Here is a 21,096-nt window from a genome sequence, read left to right on the forward strand (position 1 = left end):
GAGATGCAGCATGTCAGTCTGGTGTAGCTGAAAGGAAAGACAGGACTATGTAGCACTTTAAAGACTAACAAGATGGTTTATGCAAAATGCAGGACAATGTAGCACTTTAAAGACTAACAAGATGGTTTATTAGATGATGAGCTTTCGTGGGCCAGACCCACTTCCTCAGTGATGAGCTTATCTGAGGACGTGGGTCTGGCCCACGAAAGCTCATCACTTCATAATGTCTTTAAAGTGCTCCATAGTTCTGTCTTTTGTTTCATTTGGGAGATGAGGCTCGTTTGTCATCGTTAATTGTCAATTAGATCTTTAATTGGCATTTTAATTGTGGCGGGCACACAGGGCTGGGAGCCAGCACCACCTTAAGTCTAATCAGTCCGGCCACTGATTTCCTTTATAAAACTGCGAGCCAGTCACTTCAACTTTCCTGTCCCTCCTGTAAAATGAGGCTGAAACTATTTCTCTCCTAAGGCAGGCGTGTGGCGATCTGGTGTGCGCGCAGCCTTTCTCTCTCGGGGAGGGGGAGCGGAGCATTCACACGCTTGTTTTTTATGGTCAAAAGTTTGAATTTCGCTTTCAGTCCTCCCCTGGTCAGGCTGTTGTACGGGCCCCCGCACCCGAAAAGCGAAACAAAGGCAGCTTCGGGGAAGCCTCCTCCGTGCTGCACTAGCTGCAGGAGCCACTGCGGGGGAAGTTACCGAGAACTTTGCCCGTTCCCGGCGGGCGCAGAGACGGGGCGCCTAGCAGCGAGCTGCACCCCAGGGAGGGTGGCTGCGGGGCGCTCCGATCGCGCCTTGCGCAACAGGCCGCGTTTAAGGGTTCGAATCCTGCTGCGGCTCGGGGCGCGCGTTTACACGGCTCCGGGCGGCCCCGCCGGAGCGGGCCTTGGCTGGCCAGGACGCGCAGGGGCGGGCTTGTGGGCCAGCCCCCTGGCTCTGCCCGTCCTCCTTAAGCAGGGCCCGAGAGGCGGAAAGTGGAGCCGGGTGTCTGGCTCTTGGAGGGGGGAAGTTTCGCCGAGTAACTTTTGACAGCCAGGAAATGAGCAAGAGCGGCGCCGCGGGGACCTGAGCATGGTGCCCAGAAGAAAGGCAGGCAGCCCGGGCAGCGTCTGCCCCGTGCATCCCTGAAGCCCTCGCGGAGGCAGAGACCCCAGCGCTCCCGGAGCGGCCAGGCGCAGTAAGTCCCGCGTCTGCCTCTCGGACCTCCGCTGCTTTCCTGGCACGATCCGCAGAGAGAGAAGGGGGGGGGGGGGTCCTTGATCCTCCATCTTTGGGGGTGCAAAGTGAGTTGGTTTCCTTTTTCACGTGCATTCCGCCCTCCCCTGGGGAGCTCGCCATGCACTCGCCAGCAACAGCCCCGGCTCCCTGAGTTTCACCCCTTCGGGCCCGAATGGGTTACGAGTGTGTGTGGTCCCTGCAGACTAGGGGCTTTTTGAGCATGTGCTGTGCACAGAGCCAGGAAGGCGAACAACCCGAGTCTGCCTTAGTTGCCTTCCTCGAAAAAGTCTGTTCCCCTTCCAAGAGCCAAAGGACGACGGGTTTGAAGGGCTGTGTCCAAAAGAGGCGTTGAAAACCCGGCTTAGGAGCTACGGCACATCCCTGCCGTCCCAATCCATGTTCTCCTCTTTGCTAACGATTTTGGTGTGTCCTCTGAAGTGAGCCAAACAGGCCATGCCATGATCCCTCGCATTGCAATTCATCACTCGCGCATCTGGGCGCTGCAGCCGGAGTTTTCAACACCAGCCTGCAGCTTGCATAGATTTTCCTTCCGCATCTGTGGGCATGCCTGCCTCGTGTCATTCTCTCTGAAAGTTAATTACCTCTGAGGTGGGGGACAGGGAATAATTTGATTCCAGGAACTGCACACCAATGGGGTTACTAGCATAGAAATAACAAACAGGACTATGTAGCACTTTAAAGACTAACAAGATGGTTTATTAGGTGATGAGCTTTCGTGGGCCAGACCCACTTCCTCAGATCAAATAGTGGAAGAAAATTGTCACAACCATATATACCAAAGGATACAATTAAAAAAAATGAACATGTGAAAAGGACAAATCACATTTCAGGACAGAAGAGGGATGGGGGGGGGGGAGAGGTAAATGTCTGTGAGCTAATGATAATTGGGGAAGCTATCTTTGTAATGGGTAAGATAATTAATGTCTTTGTTTAACCCTAAGTGTAAGTTTATTAGGTGATGAGCTTTTCTGGGCCACACCCACATCCTCACCTAATAAACCATCTTGTTAGTCTTTAAAGTGCTACATAGTCCTGTGTTTTTGTTTCAGCTAGACCAGACTAACACGGCTACATCTCTATTACTGTTTTGCATAGAAATGAAACCAAAGGCCAAAAGCGACATCCGGGCAGGGTGCTTGGAAACTTTTTGAAGAGCCCATAAGAGAGGCTCAACTTAAACGTGGGCCTGAAATTAAAACAAGAAAAAGTAAAACCCAGAAAGTGCTGCTTGTGGCTAGCCAACAAAATAAATGACGCTGTGAGAGGCAAAAGAAATGGTTTGTAAAGTGGAAGTTAAAACCTAGTGGGGAAAATGGAAAAGAGCATAAACTCTGGCAAATGAAGTGTAAAAATGTAATTAGGAAGGCCAAAAAAGAATTTGAGGAACAGCTAGCCAAAAACTCAAAAAGTAATAGCAAAAAAAAAAGTACATCAGAAGCAGGAAGCCTGCTAAACAGCCAATCAGGATGCTACAGGAGCATTCAAGGAGGATGAGGCCATTGTAGAGAAATTAAATGAATTCTTTGCAACCCTCTTCACAGCTGAGGATGGGAGGGAGATTTCCAAACCAGAGCCATTCTTTTTAGGTGACACAGCTGAGGAACAGGCCCAGATTGAGGTGTCATTAGAGGAGATTTTGGAACAAGTTGATAAACAGGAACAAGTCACCGAGACCAGATGGCATTCACCAAGTAGTTTTGAAGGAACTCAAACGTGAAATTGCAGAACTACTGACTGTGGTCTGTAACTTATCATGTAAATCAGTTTCTGTGCCGAATGACAGTAGAATAGCGAATGTGACGCTAATTTTTAAAAAGGCCCTAGAGGTGATCCTGGCGATTTCTGGCTGGTAAGCCTGATTTCAGTACGGGGCAAAGTGGTTGGAACTATAGTTAATAACTAGGGATTAGAGATGTAAGAGGTCAGTTGGTTCACCTTGCCATTAATGGGTGAGACGTACCAGTTCCGGGAAACTGGTAGGGGCTGGAGCATCTTCCTGTTTGCTCCAGGCAGGGGGCTGCCCCAGTCCCACATGGCCTGCGGTGTCTGTGGTGGGCCGGCAGCAGCCCTTGCTGGACCCACTCCTGGGCAAGAGACTTTGCTGTGGGCTCTGCAGTATAAAGTTTATTTCAACCTTACATTTCAGAGCCTCCAGCATGCGTAACCACTCTGATTTTTAATGGTCACATGATTACATTGTTAAATGCATTTTTATATCCCTACTAGGTTTGTGTAAGGTTAACCGGTTAACTGATGGGGACTGGAGCAGCTCCTGGCCCACTGCACGACGGGGATACTCCAGCCCTGCAGGGCCCGTTGCAGACAGGGGCTACTCTGGTCATCTGGAGCAGCCCGTCTGCGACAAGCCTGGGTGCATTGTAGGCAGGGGTCCACTCCAGGTTGGAGCAGTTCTCTTTTCTATCCCCCTTTTAATGGGTTAACCATCACATTTAACCAGTTAACTAATTAAATGGGATTTTACATCCCCAATTAAGAAAAGAATTATCAGCAGGACTCAACAAACTATGTAATCTACTTGCCCGTGGCGAGTAGATTACAACCCGGAAAAGCTGGGTTCGGGCAATCTGAGCATGCGCAGATCACTGGACAGCGCAGCTGGCGAGCGGGGCTTGCCACGGTTCGGCGAGCCCTGATTATCAGACACGTAGATGACCATTAATTCGTTGGGGAAGAGTCAACATGGTTTTTGTAATTGAAAATCATGTCTGCTAGAATTCTCTGAGGGTGGAGGAGGGTCCATAAGCATATGGACAAGGGGAATCCAGTGGATATAGTGTACTTGGATTTCCAGAAAGTCTTTGACAAACTCTCTCGTCAAAGGCTTTTCAGAAAAGTAGGCTGCCATGAGATAAGGGGAAGGTGCTCTCATGGATTGATAACTGGCTACAAAATAGGAAAGAAGGAGTGTATATATAGATGTTCACATGTCAGAATGGAGAGACGTTACTACTGGTGTCCCTCGGGAGTCTGTGCTAAGTTCAATTGTATTACAATATATTCCTCAATAATTTGGAAAAAGGGATAAACAGTGAGGTGGCAAAATTTGCAGATGGTACAAAACTACTCAAGATAGTTAAGTCCCAAGTAAAAAGACTTAAAAAACAACGAATGGTCCTGCAGCACTTTAGAGACTAACAAAACACGTTGTAGATGGTATCATGAGCTTTCGTGGGCAGAACCCACTTCTCCAGATGAAGGGAGCAAGGGGTCCAGAGTTATCAAAAAAAAAAGTAGATTGTGAAAAGCTACAAAAGGATCTCAAAACTAGCTGACTGGACCACAAAATGGCAGATTAATGTTGACAAATGCAAAGTAATGCACATTGGAAAACATAATCCCAACTACACATCTAAAATGATGGGGACTAAATTAGCTGTTACCATTCAAGCATGAAATCTTGGAGTCATTGTGGATAGTTCTCTGAATACATCCATGCGATGTGCAGCAGCAGTCAAAAAAGCAAAGAGAATATTGGGAGTCATGAGGAAAGGGATAGACAAGACAGAAGATATATTGTTTCTATATGCACTCACATCTTGAATACTGTGCAAAACATTGGAATTGGGAAAGGTAAAGAAAAGGGCAAAAGATTGATTAGGAGGATGGAGTGGCTGCCATATGAGGAGAGATTAAAAAGGCTGGGACTTTTCAGTTTGGAAAAGAGATGTCTAAAGGGGGATATGATAGAGGTCAACAACAACCTTACTGGTGTGGAGAAAGTAAATCAAAGAAGTTAGTTACTCCTTCTCATAACACAAGAACTAGGGATCAGTCACCATTTGAAATTTGTCTGCTGCCTATTAAAGAAGTATTTTTTTTCACATGATGCACAGTTAACATTCTCTAGCAAAGAGTTCCATAAGTTGTGAAGCCCAAGACAATAACAAGTTTAAAACAAAAAGCTAGATACATTCATGGAGGTTAGGTCCATCAATGGCTGTTAGCCAGGGTGGGCAGGGATGGTATCCCTCGCCTCTATTTGTCAGAGGCTGGGAACGAGCAACAGGAGATGAGCCCTGTTCTGTTCATTCCCTCTGGGGCATCTGCCAGTGGGCCACCATTGGAAGACAGGATACTGGACAAGAGGGACTTTTGGACTGACCCAATGTAGCCATTTTTGTGTTCTGAATAAGATGGGGGAGAAACACTAGCTTACCGTATGTTCCGGCGTACAAGACGACTTTTGATGTTAAAAAACATCCCCCAAAAATCGGGGATCGTCTTGTACGCCGGGTATACATCCCAGGCGCGCCTGGGCTGCCCCCCCGCCGGCTTCCTCCAAGGCTTTGCAAAGCTGCTGCGGCTTTGCTCCTGGTGCCTCTGGTCTGCTGGGGACCGTCTCCAGCAGACCAGGGACACCGGGAGCAAAGGAGGCGGAGGGGCGCTGGGGTATAAGATGAAACCCTATCTTTTAATTAAAAAATTAGGGGGTCGTCTTATACGCCCAGTCGCCCTATACGCCGGAAAATACGGTAGTTGAGAGGTTTTAAAAAGAGCACACCAGCTTCTGGAAAACATTTCTGTACTCTCAGCTACTCCATGGAGTACACTCTGGAGAAGGCATGCTGGTGTAGCTATAATGGCAAACCCCTTTCCCCCATGGAGATACTTTCTGGCCAGCACAAACTATATCTTTGTCAGTACAGCTTATTCCCTGAGCAAAATAATCTATCCCAGCAAAAGCACTTTTATGACAGTATGACTGCTGTTCACACTAAGGACTTTTGCCACTGTAGAAACTTCTTTAAAACAAAAATCACATCCCCAACAGCAAAAGTTTCTAGTGTAGACCTAGCTTTGGGGACTTTTCTCCTTTTAGCCACAGGGCCCAATTCTGCAAACGCGGTGTGTAAAGTGAAGCATGAATGTATGTACTCCCTTTGATATCGCCCAAGAGACTCGCAGTAGGGATGTAATAGTGTAGTTGATTAATACTATAGACTACATGCATTTCCCCCTCCCTGGCTCAGTCCCGGCTTGCACCGGGTTGGGACCTACCCCGCTGCGGCTCTGCATTTAAAGTGTATTAGGAGTCAGGTGGGCAGGCAGCTTGGCTCAGTTCCAGCTCGTGCCAGGTCCAGGAGCTCAGATCCCACCCTGGATAGGGGCTGCAGTGTGGGGTGACGGGCAGCTGTTCTGCGAGGGGAGCTGGTTTTTAAACTGGCTCCCCTTGCGGACCAGCTCCTGCCTGGAACCCCATGCTGCTGCTTCTGATACAGAGGCAGCAGCGTGGAGTGGCAGGGGGCTCCTCAGGAGTTGAGAGAGCACTGGCTGCCAGCTTCCCCCCCAGGTACTACAGAATAGTACTGCATGAATATTCATGAGGTTAATTGACTATTCTGTTAACTGATATTTAACATCCCTCACTCACAGTGCATAAATTGACGCACTGTGTAAGCCTTTGCATGGTTCTGGTCACGGCATAGAAAGCTTTGTAATCTGCCCTTCTTCCACTGCTCCAAACGTGCCAGGGATCCTTAGCGCACAGATGTTGTCAGTAAAATAACCAGAGTGGGATGCATGTTATACAAGTTCATCTCGGACTTCAACATGACATGTGGCTGCTCTGGATTTTAATGCAAACACAGTCAAGCTGCGCCTATTGAACATGTTGATGAGGGAGGCATTTTTATACCAAGGTTACTGTTTCTCTTGTATGTATGTTTAACTCTTCCTAAAATACCCTGGCTCCAACTTGCCCCTCACCAGTGCAGATCAGGTACAGCTGGACATCACCAGTGATAAACAAGGCTCAGGACTCCAGTGCACTGGAATCTTCCACAGGTGTTGCTTCCCATGATAGTAATGGTGGATGTGCTAGTGGAAATCAGGCTCTGGTATTTACTGGCATTCTTACCTCTGTGCAATCTAGGGATGTCAGTGGTTAACTGGTAAGCATTACCAGGGGATGGTTAGTGGTTAACCAGCAGGCTGGATCCCCCCCCCTCCCCATTTAAGCAATTAACCAGTTAAACCAGTAAGGTTTAACTGGTTAATTGAGTAAATGGGATTTTACATCTCTAGTGCCATCTGCATTGACTCAGAGGCATGTTAGACTGTGGTAAAAATGCTAGTGGACTCTCTCTACTAGTGCAATCAGAGTAGTGTAGACAGGAACTGTGTCTGTAGCATCTCCTTTGACCACTCTGTCATGACAGATACGGGCACTGATGTAATGAGAGCAGGAAGGTAAACACAGGGCTGCCAATGTATCAGCTGCAGCAGCCTAGCCACCACAGCTTGTGATCTTGTCACTGCTTTCATGTCAGATGCCAGTTCAGCATTGCATCGCTGCTGCTGTTACTATTGAAACACTGCCCTCTGGAAGGAAGTCTTTGATTTAAAAACGACTGGTCCAGATCAGTGTTCCCTCTAACTGTTTTCATCCATGTGCAGAATAATTGTTATGTGCACCGAGGCATGTGTGGATGTGCACTACCAGTAAAAACACATCCTGCTCTAGGCACTCTACTAATCAGCTGGGCAATATTTGAATCTCTCCTGCATGGCTGCCCAAGTGCTCAACTTACAGGGAATATTGGTCCGGATTTTCCTTTATTTCCTTGCCATGGTCGAGAGAGTCTTCTCTTGCCACTTGAGAGCAGCTTCTCCGGTCTTTGAGAACAGGTCATGGATGCTTAAGGAATAGGAAACCTAAATGACACCGTAACCCTGGGCCTTACAGCATGTTTAATTTTCAAAATGCTTCGCTAACCTTCACAATCATCCCAGATGGGAGATGAACTCAATAACTATGTGCACTATGGACACGGAGAGAACTGAGGGTATGTCTACACTACCCCGCTAGTTCGAACTAGCGGGGGTAATGTAGTCATCCGCACTTGCAAATGAAGCCCGGGATTTGAATTTCCCGGGCTTCATTTGCATGAAGCTGGCCGGCGCCATTTTTAAATGCCGGCAGTTCAAACCCCGTGCCGCGCGGCTACAAGCGGCACGGAGTAGCTAGTTCGGATTAGGCTTCCTAATCCGAACTAGCTGTACACCTCGCACGGGGTTCGAACTGCCGGCATTTAAAAATGGCGCCGGCCGGCTTCATGCAAATGAAGCCCAGGAAATTCAAATCCCGGGCTTCATTTGCAAGTGCGGATGACTACATTACCCCCGCTAGTTTGAACTAGTGGGGTAGTGTAGACATACCCTAAGTGTCTTGCCCAAGGTTAGAGAGTGAGTCAGTGTCAGCATTGGGATCAGCCAGTGGGGATTCCAGGCCCTTATTCTTGTGCTCTCACCACTAGATCACATTGATGTGCTTCAGTAAAAGTGTCCATAACGTTTGTAAACGGGGATTGAATTGTGGAGTGAGATAGGAGAATACCACCGATTTCTTCCCTCTTCCAAGGTGCGCTCACAAAACAAGCCCTTTAACAAGAATATTATATGTAGAACTTCCGCAGGCAACTGTTTTTGGCCTTTCTTCCATGTTCCAAGCAGTAATGAAGGCATTAACAGTTTAGCCTTTTAACCTGTCATCACCAGAGCTCAGAGTTAACAACCCCTTGTATAATGAACAAGGGCAGTCCGCATGTTCCTGAGCTACTGGTTCAGGCTGTCTGTGCTCTCAGGCATACATCTGTGTGTGACATTTTTTTTATTCCTATTTTGAAGGCTTGCTTTCTTCACAACTATAGGGACTAGGACAGCTCTGGTAGCACTAATTAAATTGCTACAGAGGAAAAACAAAACACAGGAGACTTAAGCCCAGATCCTCAAAGATACTTAGGCAAGGTCTAGGCTACAAACCTATATTGTTATAACTCGATCGCTCAGGAGTGTGAAAAATCCGCACCCCTGAGCAACGTAGTTCTACTGACCTAAGCCCTATGTGAACAAGAGAGCTTCTCCCATTGACATCGCTACTGTCTCTTGGATAGCTGGATTAACTATACTGACAAGGGAAAATGTCCCTTCGGCATTGGAGTGTCTTTGCTTCAGCACTACAGCTGTACGTGGAGACAAGCCCTTAGGTGCCTAGAGGATCTGGGTGGACTGTAAGACCTAGAGGAGAGTTTTCAGTTCCCAAAGAAGTTAACAGCGGGTGGGGACCTTTGGCAGCTCTGAAAATCAGGACCCTAATTATGGTTTCAAATGGATGCTTAGATTCCAGAGCACAAGACAGCAGTTGCCGTGAAATGGGGCCAGTTTGCGAAGCCTCTATTAGTAGTGCCTGTATGTCACCCCAAAAGGCCATCGCTCATGAGAGGAATATGCTGGGGGGGGGGGGTGAGGGGCTGGTTCAACAGGAAGGTGATCTCCGCAGATAGGTTACTAATACTTCCAATGATACGGCTGCCTGTCCTTTACGCCCTATTGTTCACGCCTGACTCAGCCGAGCATGCACTGCAGGATTTGCACTTGCATAATGGATAAGGACGGAGTAATAATTCAGGGCAAGTTGCCAGTACACAACTATACACCCCTTAAAATGGCTTCTTTGGGGGGCAGCCTCTTGCCTTTATTATTCCTGCATTCTGCTCTCCTTGTGCCCCTTTACAATTGAACTGCTCTCCCTGCTTTGGGTTGCATCTTTCTGTGTCCACCGGAGATCAACAGATGCCCTCCTCCAGTCCCTAGGCACGAATATCTGTAGGCTGGCTGTTCTCCGGAGAGACCCTTTGACGTGTGCGTCCCTATTTGTCCAACAGGGCCTGTGTATCCATTGGCCTTTAGGAGGCTGCCGAAAAGCCATTTGCTTTGCTGAACCCTTTGTCTCGTGATTTTTTTTGGGCAGGTTTGTGTTTGCAGCTCAGGGTCTGTTACAGCCCCCCTGCCAGCGGCGCAGCTCACTTACTGTCGCGCCCGGAACTCTAAAATGTCTGCATCAAAAAATAAATCGCTCTCCCAGCTGGTGCTCTGTCTGCATGTGGCCCTATTCCTGGCTACCTGCCTCCCATCCTGTTTCCTTTGCGGGAGGAATGAGTGGGCAGAAAAAATGTGCTTACCCAGTGCAGCTGGCACCTCCTGGCGTTGGGCTGAACGGGGAACAGGCGTGCTTACGCCCAGCAGCAGCAACCCACCCACACCGCACCTCGGGGGCTCTCCCTCCCCCCAGCTCCCCAAACTGGAATCACCACCTTCCTGCACCACCCAGTAATTAAAAGCTCCGCTGGAAAGTCTGAGTTTGGCAGCAGTCTCCTAGCTGTGCTCGTCTAAGGGCCGCACGGAGAGCAGCAGCTGCTCCCCAAGTAAACCATTTAGGAGGGAGGGGATCGATGCACCTGCAGCTTGCTCCAAATGGTTTTTAAGAGGCCGGATGCTGACACGGTAGCGCTCTGTGCCTTTGACTCTCCAGCTCTCTCTGATAGTGCTGTGCACGGATGTAAGAGGTTAACCGGTTATCTGGTAAGCAGGCAGCTTATCGGCCTGCTTACTGATTAACCGACCTGGCAGGCTGGACCCTGCTTGGGGGCCGGATCAGCCCCCCGCTGCCTGAGGCTGTAGCAGAGACAGGGCTGAGGTTGTAACAGTCCCCCCCCCCCCACCAACCAGGGAGGTCTGGAGGGGGAGCATCCCCTCCCCCAGCTGCAGTCTGTTGCGCTGCAGGCGGGGAAGGAGCTGCGCCCAGTTAAACCTAATGATTAACATTTAAAACATTAATTAGCACCCCTAGTGCAAGGCCTCTCCAGCACCTTGCAGTGGTGACATCGTCTTTGCTGGACCGTTAGTCCCTCAGGCGTTGAAGGATCAATTCACCACATCTGACAGTTCCCAGGGGTCTGTTGGCTCCCAGCTGTGGCCCGCCAGCGCTTACAGATGTGGGCCCTGATTCCTGCCTCCCATGCACCTTCCGTTGCTGCTTACATCCGTGCAAGTCGGGTGTAAAGTGCCACCAGGCCAGAAACGCTGAGGGCAGCACGTTGCCCCTCGTGCGAGGGTGTGCAGGACCAAGACTCCGAGGCCTCTTGTGCCCCGCTTTCAAACCTGCTGGCTCGGCACGCGACCTGCAAATAGGCTTTTGGGACCAAAGAAGTAGGGGAGGTTTCCCAGCTCTACAAGTGTGTTGAGGCCCTTCTGTGGGAGGAGGTGGAGCAGGGGCAGGGAGAGGAGGAACTAGGGGGAAGGAGCGCCGTGGGGGCAGGGCCTAGAGCAGTGTGTGAGGTCGAACGCCCCCCACCCCCAGCAAGATGAGAAGTCTGCACAGTGTTTGTTGCGCCGTTGCTTCCCTCTACCCCAGTGTCAGGCACAGAAGGGAACGGCAGGACACCCTTCGAGTGACCCATTGTTAATAATGGACACGGCCAATCCCCTGTCTACTTAATTTCTCTGAAGCTTAACTTCCTAAGTCTCTGATGTCAAAAAAGTCCAACCCATGCATCACTCTCTTCCTCCCCGTAACAGATCAGGGTGGAACCTTCCTTAGGTTGTTGTTCAGTGTCCGTTCTGCTCCTCTTATCTTTGTTCTCTGCCTCCGCCCTTCTGTTTTTTCCTGCCACTTGCTGAATCCAAGCAATCTCCCCTGCTAAGCTTTTTCAGCTCAGTAAAAGCTCTTTAGGGCTTTTAGAGCCTTTGCTGAAACAATTAGTATATATTAGAAATGACACAATCATCCACATGCCCCCCCAACTGCTGTCTCTCTGGCTGCTAATTCCTCCCCACCCCCCCACCCCCCGTTAATAAGCATTAAACTTCTTTATAAGTGTGGAATAGTAATTGAGATGCAGCCGTGTTAGTCAGATCTTGCTGAAACAAAAGAAAGGACTATGCAGCACTTTTCATTTCAACCAACCTGGATGTAGTCTGAACGACCTTACGACATGTATCTTACTTCAAAGAGACTTTAACACCAGACTACGTAGGGAAACCTCAGAACTGTCATTACTGCTTAAATTTGACACTTTACAAATGGGCCTTAACAAAGATGCTAATTACCTTACCCATTACAAAGATAGCTTCCCCAATTATCACCCCTAGTATCATTATCTCATAGATACTAGCCCTCCCCCTCCCTTCTCTTCTGTTCTAAATCTGATTTGTCAGTTTTATATGTGTTCACTTTTTTTCAATTGTATCCTTTGATATATATGGTCGTGCCAATTCTCTTCCAGAATTTGATCTGAGGAAGTGGGTCTGGCCCACGAAAGCTCATCACCTAATAAACCATCTTGTTCGTCTTTAAAGTGCTGCATAGTCCTGTCTTTTATAAGTGGGGGAGAGTCCATAAGAGTGGAGTCAGCTGAGGGATGTCCCTTGCTTGCGTGTGTGCTTGTGACTGCAACAAACCTGTGATCTGATTGGAGAGGCCAATCAAAGGAGCTAGGATTTTCACACTGCTGTGGACTTCCCTTCAAAGTTGATCCTAACTGGTCACAATACTGTAGGCCCAGGGCTCCGAAGATACTTCCTAACTTCCATTGAGTACTTCTGGGGGATCTAGCCCTAGGGAAACTAGGGATATAAAAAATCGTTTGAAGAGGTAACCGAATAACCGCTAAAAATCCTAATAGTTATGCGGTTCCACATGCTGGCTCCCTAGGAGTGAGGGCTGGCTCCCTAGGAGTGGGGCTATCAACCAGGAGCCAGTTTATAAGCCAGCCCTCGGCGCACACCAGCTGCCAGCCCCTCTTCTGGGGAGTCCGCTTAGCTGAAGGCTCTACAGTATAAGACTTATACGGCAGAGCCTGCAGTGCAGGGTGACAGCCGGCTGCAGGCCCCACTCCCAGGGAGCTGGCATGTAACTGTAACCGATAAGCTGATGCTTATCAGTGAACCGTTTAAACGGTTACACTTTTATATCCCTAATGGAACCTACACTGCACAACTCTGTTACAGCCTGTGCCCTGACTCATTTCCAGCTCCAGTAACTGCATTGTGCCCAACTAACTTCTCTCTTCAGTTCTCTTTCGTTACACAGAATTCCATGCCTGAGCTAGCTGTGTTTCTGGGGGGGCGGAAGAAGGGTGAAATGTCTCTACCGCACAGTGGTAATAATGTAGTGTGGAGCTTAATGAATATGTGCAAAGCACCGTGAGATCTTTTGCTCCTAAGTGCTGCAGGCAAAGTACTCCTCCCAGAGGTGATCTGGAAATCGCAAATGCCCTTCCACAGAGACATACCAGAAGGGCTTTCACTTGGGGGCTATCACACTTGACAGGAAGTAAATCTTCTTTAAAATATTAACGCGCAATATTGTAGGTAAAACATTATAGATTGCTCTTTTTTTAAATGGAAATCTGGATACTTGGGTTGTGGGCTAAAATCCCCAGGGGATGGACTGAATCAGCAATGCCCACCTGGAAAAGTAATAACAAGATGATTTTATGTCAGACCTTAATTTGGAAATAGTCTTGGCTTGTGTGCGCGGAAAGGGGAGGTTGTTAATATTTGGCACTCAGTCTGGAATTCCTCTTGGCTGGCGGCGTGGCACCAGGTTGTCTTGTGTTTGTTTTTTGGATCCAGTCTTGCAAGAGGGGGTTCTACCCCCACCGCCTGCCTTTGGTTGCAATGGCTGTTCTGGTGCCAGCAAAGCAGTTTTCCAAAAGCATTCCTGGGCATGCACCTCCCATCTGCCGAGATCAAAGTTGGGAGAGTTCCAGCTGTTGCTCTCCTGCCTGTAGACGCTTCCTACGTCTAAACGGGCTCCCCGGTTTTTCATGAATACCCCTTTTGGAGGTCACTTGACTGGTTGAGCTGGCAAATTACTCATACCAATGACATTTTTACCTGGGGCAGAGATGCTTTTTCAGGGCATGCCGTGAGAACGTTCTGTGCACTGTGTTGCCACATGCACAGCTTGGAAAACATCCCCTGCTTGCTGGGGAGGAGAGTGCTTGCCTTAGTGAGAACAAGAGCCAAGTACACCTGTTTCTGCAGAATTTAAGCTCTTTTAAAATGCACTTTCTAGCCCATGTGGTGGTGATGATAAGAACATAAGAACCGCTGTACTGGGTAAGACCAAAGGTCCATCTAGCCCAGTAGCCTGTCTGCTGACAGTGGCCAACACCAGGTGCCCCAGAGAGGGTGGACCAAAGACAGTGATCAAGCGATTTGTCTCCTGCCAGCCTTCTCCAGCCTCTGACAAACAGAGGCCAGGGACACCATATCTATCCCCTGGCTAATAGCCTTTTATGGACCTAGCTTCCCTTTAAAATCTGTTACAGTCCTAGCCTTCAGAGCCTCCTCTGGCAAGGAGTTCCACAGGTTGACTACACCCTGTGTGAAGAAGAACTTTCTTTTATTAGTTTTAAATCTGCTACTCATTAATTTCATTTGGTGTCCTCTAGTTCTTCTATTATGGGAACTAATAAATAACTTTTCTTTATCCGCCCTCTCCACACCACTCATGATTTTATAGACCTCTATCATATCCCCCCTCAGCCTCCTCTTTTCTAAACTGAAAAGTCCCAGTCGCTTTAACCTCTCCTCATATGGGACCTGTTCCAAACCCCTAATCATTGTAGTTGTCCTTTTCTGAACCCTTTCCAAGGCCAAAATATCTTTTTTGAGGTGAGGAGACCACATCTGTACGTGATCAGGGTGCAAAGCAGGGGTGTCGATGAGTAGTTGACCAGAGGATTAATGGACAAGCCTCGGTTTATCGGTAAATCTAATCGAGTACTTGCATTCTCCCCCTCCCACCATGTACCGGTTCTGTGGTGCCGCCTGCCCCCTTGCTCTTCCCCCTGTGCTACTGCTTCTATCGGGGAGGCTGCTGCGGGCCTTGGCTGCCCACAGGCAGAGGCTGCTTCACGGTAGTAGCTCTGGTTTGGGGGAGGGGGGTCCGCAGGGAGCTTGGGCCTGCAGTGGAAAGAGGCTTGTCCCCGGCAGCAGCCCATGTCAGTAGAGGGTCCAAGCTCCCCATGGACAGAGGCTGCAGCACGCTCTGTCCGGGGATCTCAGACCCCCTGCAGACAGCTGTTTTTTAAGCTGACTCCCCTTGCAGATCGGCTCCTGCCTTGCATCCCGCGCTGCTGCCTCCGATACAGAGACAGCAGTGGAGGGTGGCAGGGGACTGGAGGTTCCTTCACACGGAAACAGTGTCTGCAGTGAGCCCTACACTTTCAGCTAAGCTAGCTCTGTAATTAACAGCCTGCTTCCCTGCATTGCCCCAAGGAAGGGTAGTACAGCTGGTCAAAAATATTTGATACCTTGCTTCAGACAAGGCACCAAAAATTAAACCCTATAGGACCAGACCAATGCTGACACCCACCGAGCAGTTGTTCAGTTGTGTAGTCCTGCCGAAGTCAGTGGGACAGTGGCTACTCCGCGGTGAGAAATGAGGTTTCACAGACTGGCTCAGCTAGAGACTAAAGAAGTTACCACTGTAGAGAGTCAATTTGTCCATTATGAGAAGGAAAAACAGGTTGAACCTCTCTCGTCGGGCACCCTCAGGACCTGACCATTGCTGAACCAGAGAATTTGCTGAACCACTGAAGGTCAGTGTTGTCTGGCAGCATTACTAGCACTTTCACTGCTTAATGGGCTCTTAGAAGAGTAAATTAGAGCTAAATAACAGCACAGAGCACTGAGAGCCAGGATTGGTGGCTGTAAACAAACGTTATGGGATTGCAGGACACTTGAACACACCCAAGACAAGTGGACATCCGGCTGACTCAAATCATGCCGGACCACGGATGTTACCAGACTGGAGCATTCAGAATGAGAGAGGTTCAACCTGTAGAACGTTGATGCTTTGTGACTATGGTAGAAGGTAGCCAAAATTGGATGATGCTGCCTCTTGAGAACAGTGGGTGATCATGTAAAGAACGTGATTGAAAGACAGGGAGACAGGATTAAAGGATCTGGGCAATCTCAAACTGGCGTTATCGCTCGCCTTGAGTGCTAACTTGTGCAACTGAATGTTCTTAATACAGCTTTTTCTATGGGAGGGTGTGTGTCTACACACTACACATTAAGGGGAAATGTTTTTCAAAAGCAGACGGCCGTTTCTGAAATTGTATCCGTCTAACACAAGGGATCACTGAAATACAACCACCCCTGGAGTTACAGGCTGGGGTGGGAAGGGAAGAATTTGACCTAGGTCCTTGTATGAATAGCTGTGGGCTCAGTATAGATCTAGGGCACATGGAGTCAATCAGCTGATTGTCAGAAGGGAATATTGTCATGTGTATTTATATCAGCTGACGATTTGTTCCTCTTTTAAGGCATTGTGTAAAAGACCCCTGTACAGTAAACCTTCCTGATATTAAAGGTCTTGTCTACAGTATGCCAGGCACCGACTCAGGGATCAATCCTCCGGCGTTCAACTGGTTGTGTCTAGTATAAATCGATCTCTGAGCATGCTCCCATCGACGCCGGTACTCTGCCAAGTCAACAAGAGTAGTTAGGATTGATGGGTGAGCATGTCGACTTCAGCCAGGCTATTTGCATAGCTGAAGTCGAGCGACAGTGCCGTTAAGTGTAGGCAAGGCCCAAGTGACCTCCGAAGGTTTAACCTGATGCCCAGGTTACAATCCTGCTAAGGCACTAAAGCCAAGCTCCGGTTTGAATCCAGAGTTAAGGGAATTGTACAGACCTTCTCTACTGAGGTTGGCTTATTATCAAGCGGCTGCTTCAGACCCTGTACGTTGCTGGTTGTGATGGCTAGCTCAGAGGTGGCTACGGGAGGGATTGTAAGACACTAGGGACGTGGCTGGAATCCTAGCCGAGTGTGCACTTGGGCGTGTGGATTTCTGGCTCAGTTTCCAGGCCTGGGAGCGCATGCAGGACCGTTGAACTCTGGTCTCTATTGACTCTGTACTCCTACTGAGCTGAGAGGCTGTCCTAGCAATGGGGATTTTGGGCCCCTGAGGTGATGACTCACCCTTCCCCTGGCCCTGCAAATTCGGCTTTTACGCTAGAGTGGGGGCGTGTCCCTGGGCTTCTGAACAAAGCCCTCCTTTCATGCACGCCTATTAATAAAGGCAGCAAATATTCGTGCTTACCACAGACGTCCCTAACAAGAAACACGTGGCCCGATAGCCCAAAACGCTAGCACGCCCTTGTATTCAGTGCTGTCGCTGCGGCAGTGTGCGTTACGTCTCTTTTCTCCAGCAAAGAGTTCCTTTCCAAGCTTCCTTTTCCTTTTATGAATCACTCGGACAGGCAGGGAGCTGCCTTAGCACCCCCCTCCTTTCCCCCTCCCCTCGCCCCCGCTGCTCACCTGACCCCCCTGCAGCACCGAGACCCTGTTCCTGACAATCCATGTTTGAAAACCGCTGATGTAGCAAGTACCCATAGAAGTGGATGGGACGGGTCTGGATGCGGGGAGAGCCAGCGTAACTGTTAACGCTTGTTTAACTTTGACTAGTTTGATATTTTTTTTTTCCTTGTTAAGAATTGCGAGACCAGCGAGAGATTTTATGTACATCTCTAGTGCAGCACCCTCAGGGCCTGACCAGAGAAGTGGGTGGACTGCAGGAGGTTGATATTGTCTGGCAGCATTACCAACACTTCCCCTGCTTGCTGGGCTGTTAGAGGACAGTCCGGGCACAGGACACCGAGAGCCAGGGTTGCCAGGTGTCCGGTTTTGAACCGGACAGTCCTGTATTTGAGGGTTCTGGCCGGGAAACAAATTGAGAAAATACCGGACATGGTATTTTCTAATTAGGTAATTTTTATTATTATTAGGAGTATCAGTACGTAGTTGCGTACAGCCTGGCTGGTAGACATGCTCATGCTGCGTGAGTGTGTCTACGAGCCAGGCAGTACGCAACTACGCAAGAGGAGGGATGGAGCCAGGGGCGGATGGAATCCCTGGGGCCGGACTTGTTTGTGCTTCACCGGGACCGTGCGCGGGATGAGCAGCACCCCGGGATCTGCGTGTGCCTGGGTCAGTCCCGCTCCCCGCTGGCTGATTCTTCCTTTCCCCCCCTCCCGGCCAGCCCCGCTTCCTCCGACCCCCTCCTGGCCAGCCCCGTTCCCCGCCAGCTGGTTCTCTCCCCCCCCCCATCTCCCCTGGCCAACCCTGCTGCCCCCGACCCCCCGATCTCCTCCGGCTACCCCTGCTTCTTTCCGGCCGGTCCCCCCTCCCCCCCACCCGCCCCGGATCTCCCTGGCCAGCCCCACTGCCCCTGACACACACCCCTTCCGCCAGCCCTGCTTCTCACTGGCTAGTCCCCTCCGCCCCACCTCCTCCCGGCCAACCCCGCTCCCCTCCCGGCCAGTCCCCCCCTCCCGCATCTGAGAACAAGTGTGTCCGGTATTTTTTTTTTCTTTTTTTAAAGCCACCTGGTAACCCTACTGAGAGCCAGGTCTGGTGGCTATAAACAAAGTTTATGGGACTGCAGGAAACTTGGCCACACCCGTGAAAAATGGACATCCAGCTCACGGAAGTCATGCCAGGCCACAGATGTTGCCGGACCGGGGTGTGCCAGACTGGACAGGTTCAACGTGTGGACATTTTGAGCAATCAGGCCCTCCATGTATATGTAATGCAGTCTGCACTTCCCTTCCCTACTCCTCATGCCAGGTAACAGCTGCTGCTGCCTACAGAGTGGAGTGGGGCTTGAGAGGGAGGTCAGGGGAGAAACACCCCTTCATGGGTCCCTGTGTGGTCATGAGCTAGAGACAGTGAGCTCATGTGCAATGGCCTTGCTCTTTCTCTGTAGCTGCTGTCACCTGGCCAGCCAGTAAAACAGCAGGGGGTTGCTGCGACTTGCCTCCGTCTGTGCTGATGAAAGATTGCATCGGCTTGGGATGACTGACCAGCTCTTGTGATGGCCTCTGTCTAATTCCATGAGCTAATGGGGGAGCTGTCCAGGCCAGTGGGCCAAAAGGTTTTGGCCTAATCCTAGAAGTGTTGATTTCTTCCAGTTGTCCTAGAGCTGCGATTTTCAAACTTTTTTTTCTCATGACCCAGTTGATGCCGGGACCCAACATAATTTGACTGGAGCGTGGGCTCCAGTGCGAGGCTGAGGATGGAGCTTTGGGGTGTAGAAGAGGGCCCCAGCTTTAGGGGTGGGTGAGGGCCGGGGCAGAAGGGGCTTACCTCGAGCCGCTACCGGTCAGTAGTGCGGCAGGAGTGCTAAGGCAAATTCCTGCCTTTCCGGGCACTGCAGATCAAGCTGCTCCCCAGAAGCAGCCGCCAGCAGGTTCTCAGTAGGCATGTAAGTGACGAGTCCCTACTTGCTTCCCCTCCCCCCTTGCTGCCTCTGATTTAGAAGCAGCAATGGGGAGATGGAAGCAGACAAAAGCTGGTACCGCCTGGCTCTCACTACATTTAAAATGCAGAGGGACTTGGTGTGAGCCAGGACTACTTAGTCCTGGCTCTTGCTGGGTCTGGGACCCACACCCCTCCCCCACAGCAGCTCTGAAGTTTAAATGTTGTAGGAGTCGGGCTGCCTGCACATCCAGCTCCTACTACATTTAAAATGCAGAGCCTCAGTGGAGGTAGTTCCTGGACCCGGCGTGAGCCGGACAGAGCACCTCCCAATTACCCGCTTCGTAGCATCCTGTTCCTAGCCGATGGGAGTGCAGAGCCAGTGCTTGGGGTAGGACCAGTGCACAGAACCCTGTGTGCTCTTCCCAGCCCCTCACCAAGGAGCCGGGCCTGCTGCCGGCCACTTTTAGGGCACAGCGCAGTCTGCAGTGCCGGGACAGGCAGGGAGCTGCCTTAGCCCCCCACTGCTCACCTGATCCCCCAGCAGCACCGAGACCCAGCGCCCGACATTCCCAGCCCAGTTTAACCCCTAGCCTGGATCAACAGCACAAACTGACTTGCGTTCCAAAGCCAAGCAGGATGTCGGCTGCCGGTGCTCTGCAGCAGCAGAACGGGGGTGGGATGGGGGGGGGCGCGGCGCATACACTTCCTGCCCCACCGGCTGCGTCTGTTGCGGGGAGGTTGCAGACGCCGAGAAATGCTATAAAAATCATCCTGAGAGTGTTCTGGGAAGTTGAGGCTTCTTGCAACACGTGTGTCTGAGGCCTACCCACCAGAACGGAGCAAGCGAGCAGTCGGAAAACCCACCTGCTCAGATACACAGCTGCCCGTTACGCTGACTAATCTTGTGTCTTTGGCTTTATCTACCTATGGTCTCTGGGCTTTTACTTGGCTTGTAAACTCTTTGGGGCAGGGACTGTCTTTTTGTTGTGTGTCTGGCTCCTGGGAGCTGCCGCAGCACAAATAATTCTTGCACGGGAGGGCAGAGTGGCACTTTCGCTCATGCAAATTAGGGATGTGAAAATGTAAACATGTAGGAGAGGCAGCAGTGTATGAGAAATGTCCAGCAGTTACACATTTACCTAAATCAAGGCATTTTCACATCTCTTGTGCAAACGGTGCCTAGATACCATGGTAAGCAGCGACTTGGAAATATCTCCATAGATAGTGCACGTGCTGGTGAAAAATTGCGTATCGGATTGAAAATCCAAACATTGCCGGGTTCTCTGGGTTTTAGTGCTCCTGAGCGAGCTGGGTTGTTCTCTGCGTGAACCAAATCAGCTGCTGTCTCTCTAGGGCTATGTCTAGACTGCAAGCCTCTTTCGAAAGAAAGCGTCTAGACTGCACGCTGAACTTTTGAAAAAGCGGCTTGCTTTTTCGAAAGAAAGCATCCAGTGAGTCTGGATGCTCTCTTTCGAAGAAGCCCTATTTACATTGAAGAACACCTTCTTTCGAAAGAGGAACTTTCGAAAGAAGGCGTTCTTCCTCGTGAAATGAGGTTTACCGCCATCGAAAGAAAAGCCGCGTTCTTTCGATTTAATTTCGAAAGAACGTGGCTTGAGTCTGGACGCAGGGGAAGTTTTTTCGAAAAAAGGCTACTTTTTTCGAAAAAACCCGAGTCTGGACACAGCCCAAGTGTCATGATTGTAGCGGAGCTATTCAAGCGCACAGATCTGTAAATGAAACACTGGGCCTGTTGCCTTTGACAGAGCGACTTCCTGG

At 49.9% G+C, this 21,096-nt stretch overlaps 1 protein-coding gene across 4 annotated transcripts in view; it reads left to right on the forward strand.

Annotated features, from left to right (window-relative positions):
• The first annotated feature begins 386 nt into the window (after window positions 1-386).
• Window positions 387-21,096, forward strand: part of ITPRIP (inositol 1,4,5-trisphosphate receptor interacting protein) — a 54,654-nt gene continuing 33,944 nt past the window's right edge. Inside the window, exon 1 of one of the 4 annotated variants that reach the window (XR_012905726.1) lies at window positions 387-1,176. The gene's annotated coding sequence lies outside the window, so the exon portion shown is untranslated. Of the gene's footprint in view, window positions 1,177-1,263; window positions 1,283-21,096 lie in introns of those variants that run through there. The other 3 variants (XR_012905728.1, XM_075935521.1, XM_075935524.1) reach the window with 3 other exon arrangements.

This window comes from Pelodiscus sinensis, chromosome 8 (assembly GCF_049634645.1).
Source record: "Pelodiscus sinensis isolate JC-2024 chromosome 8, ASM4963464v1, whole genome shotgun sequence".
NCBI lineage: Eukaryota > Metazoa > Chordata > Testudines > Trionychidae > Pelodiscus > Pelodiscus sinensis.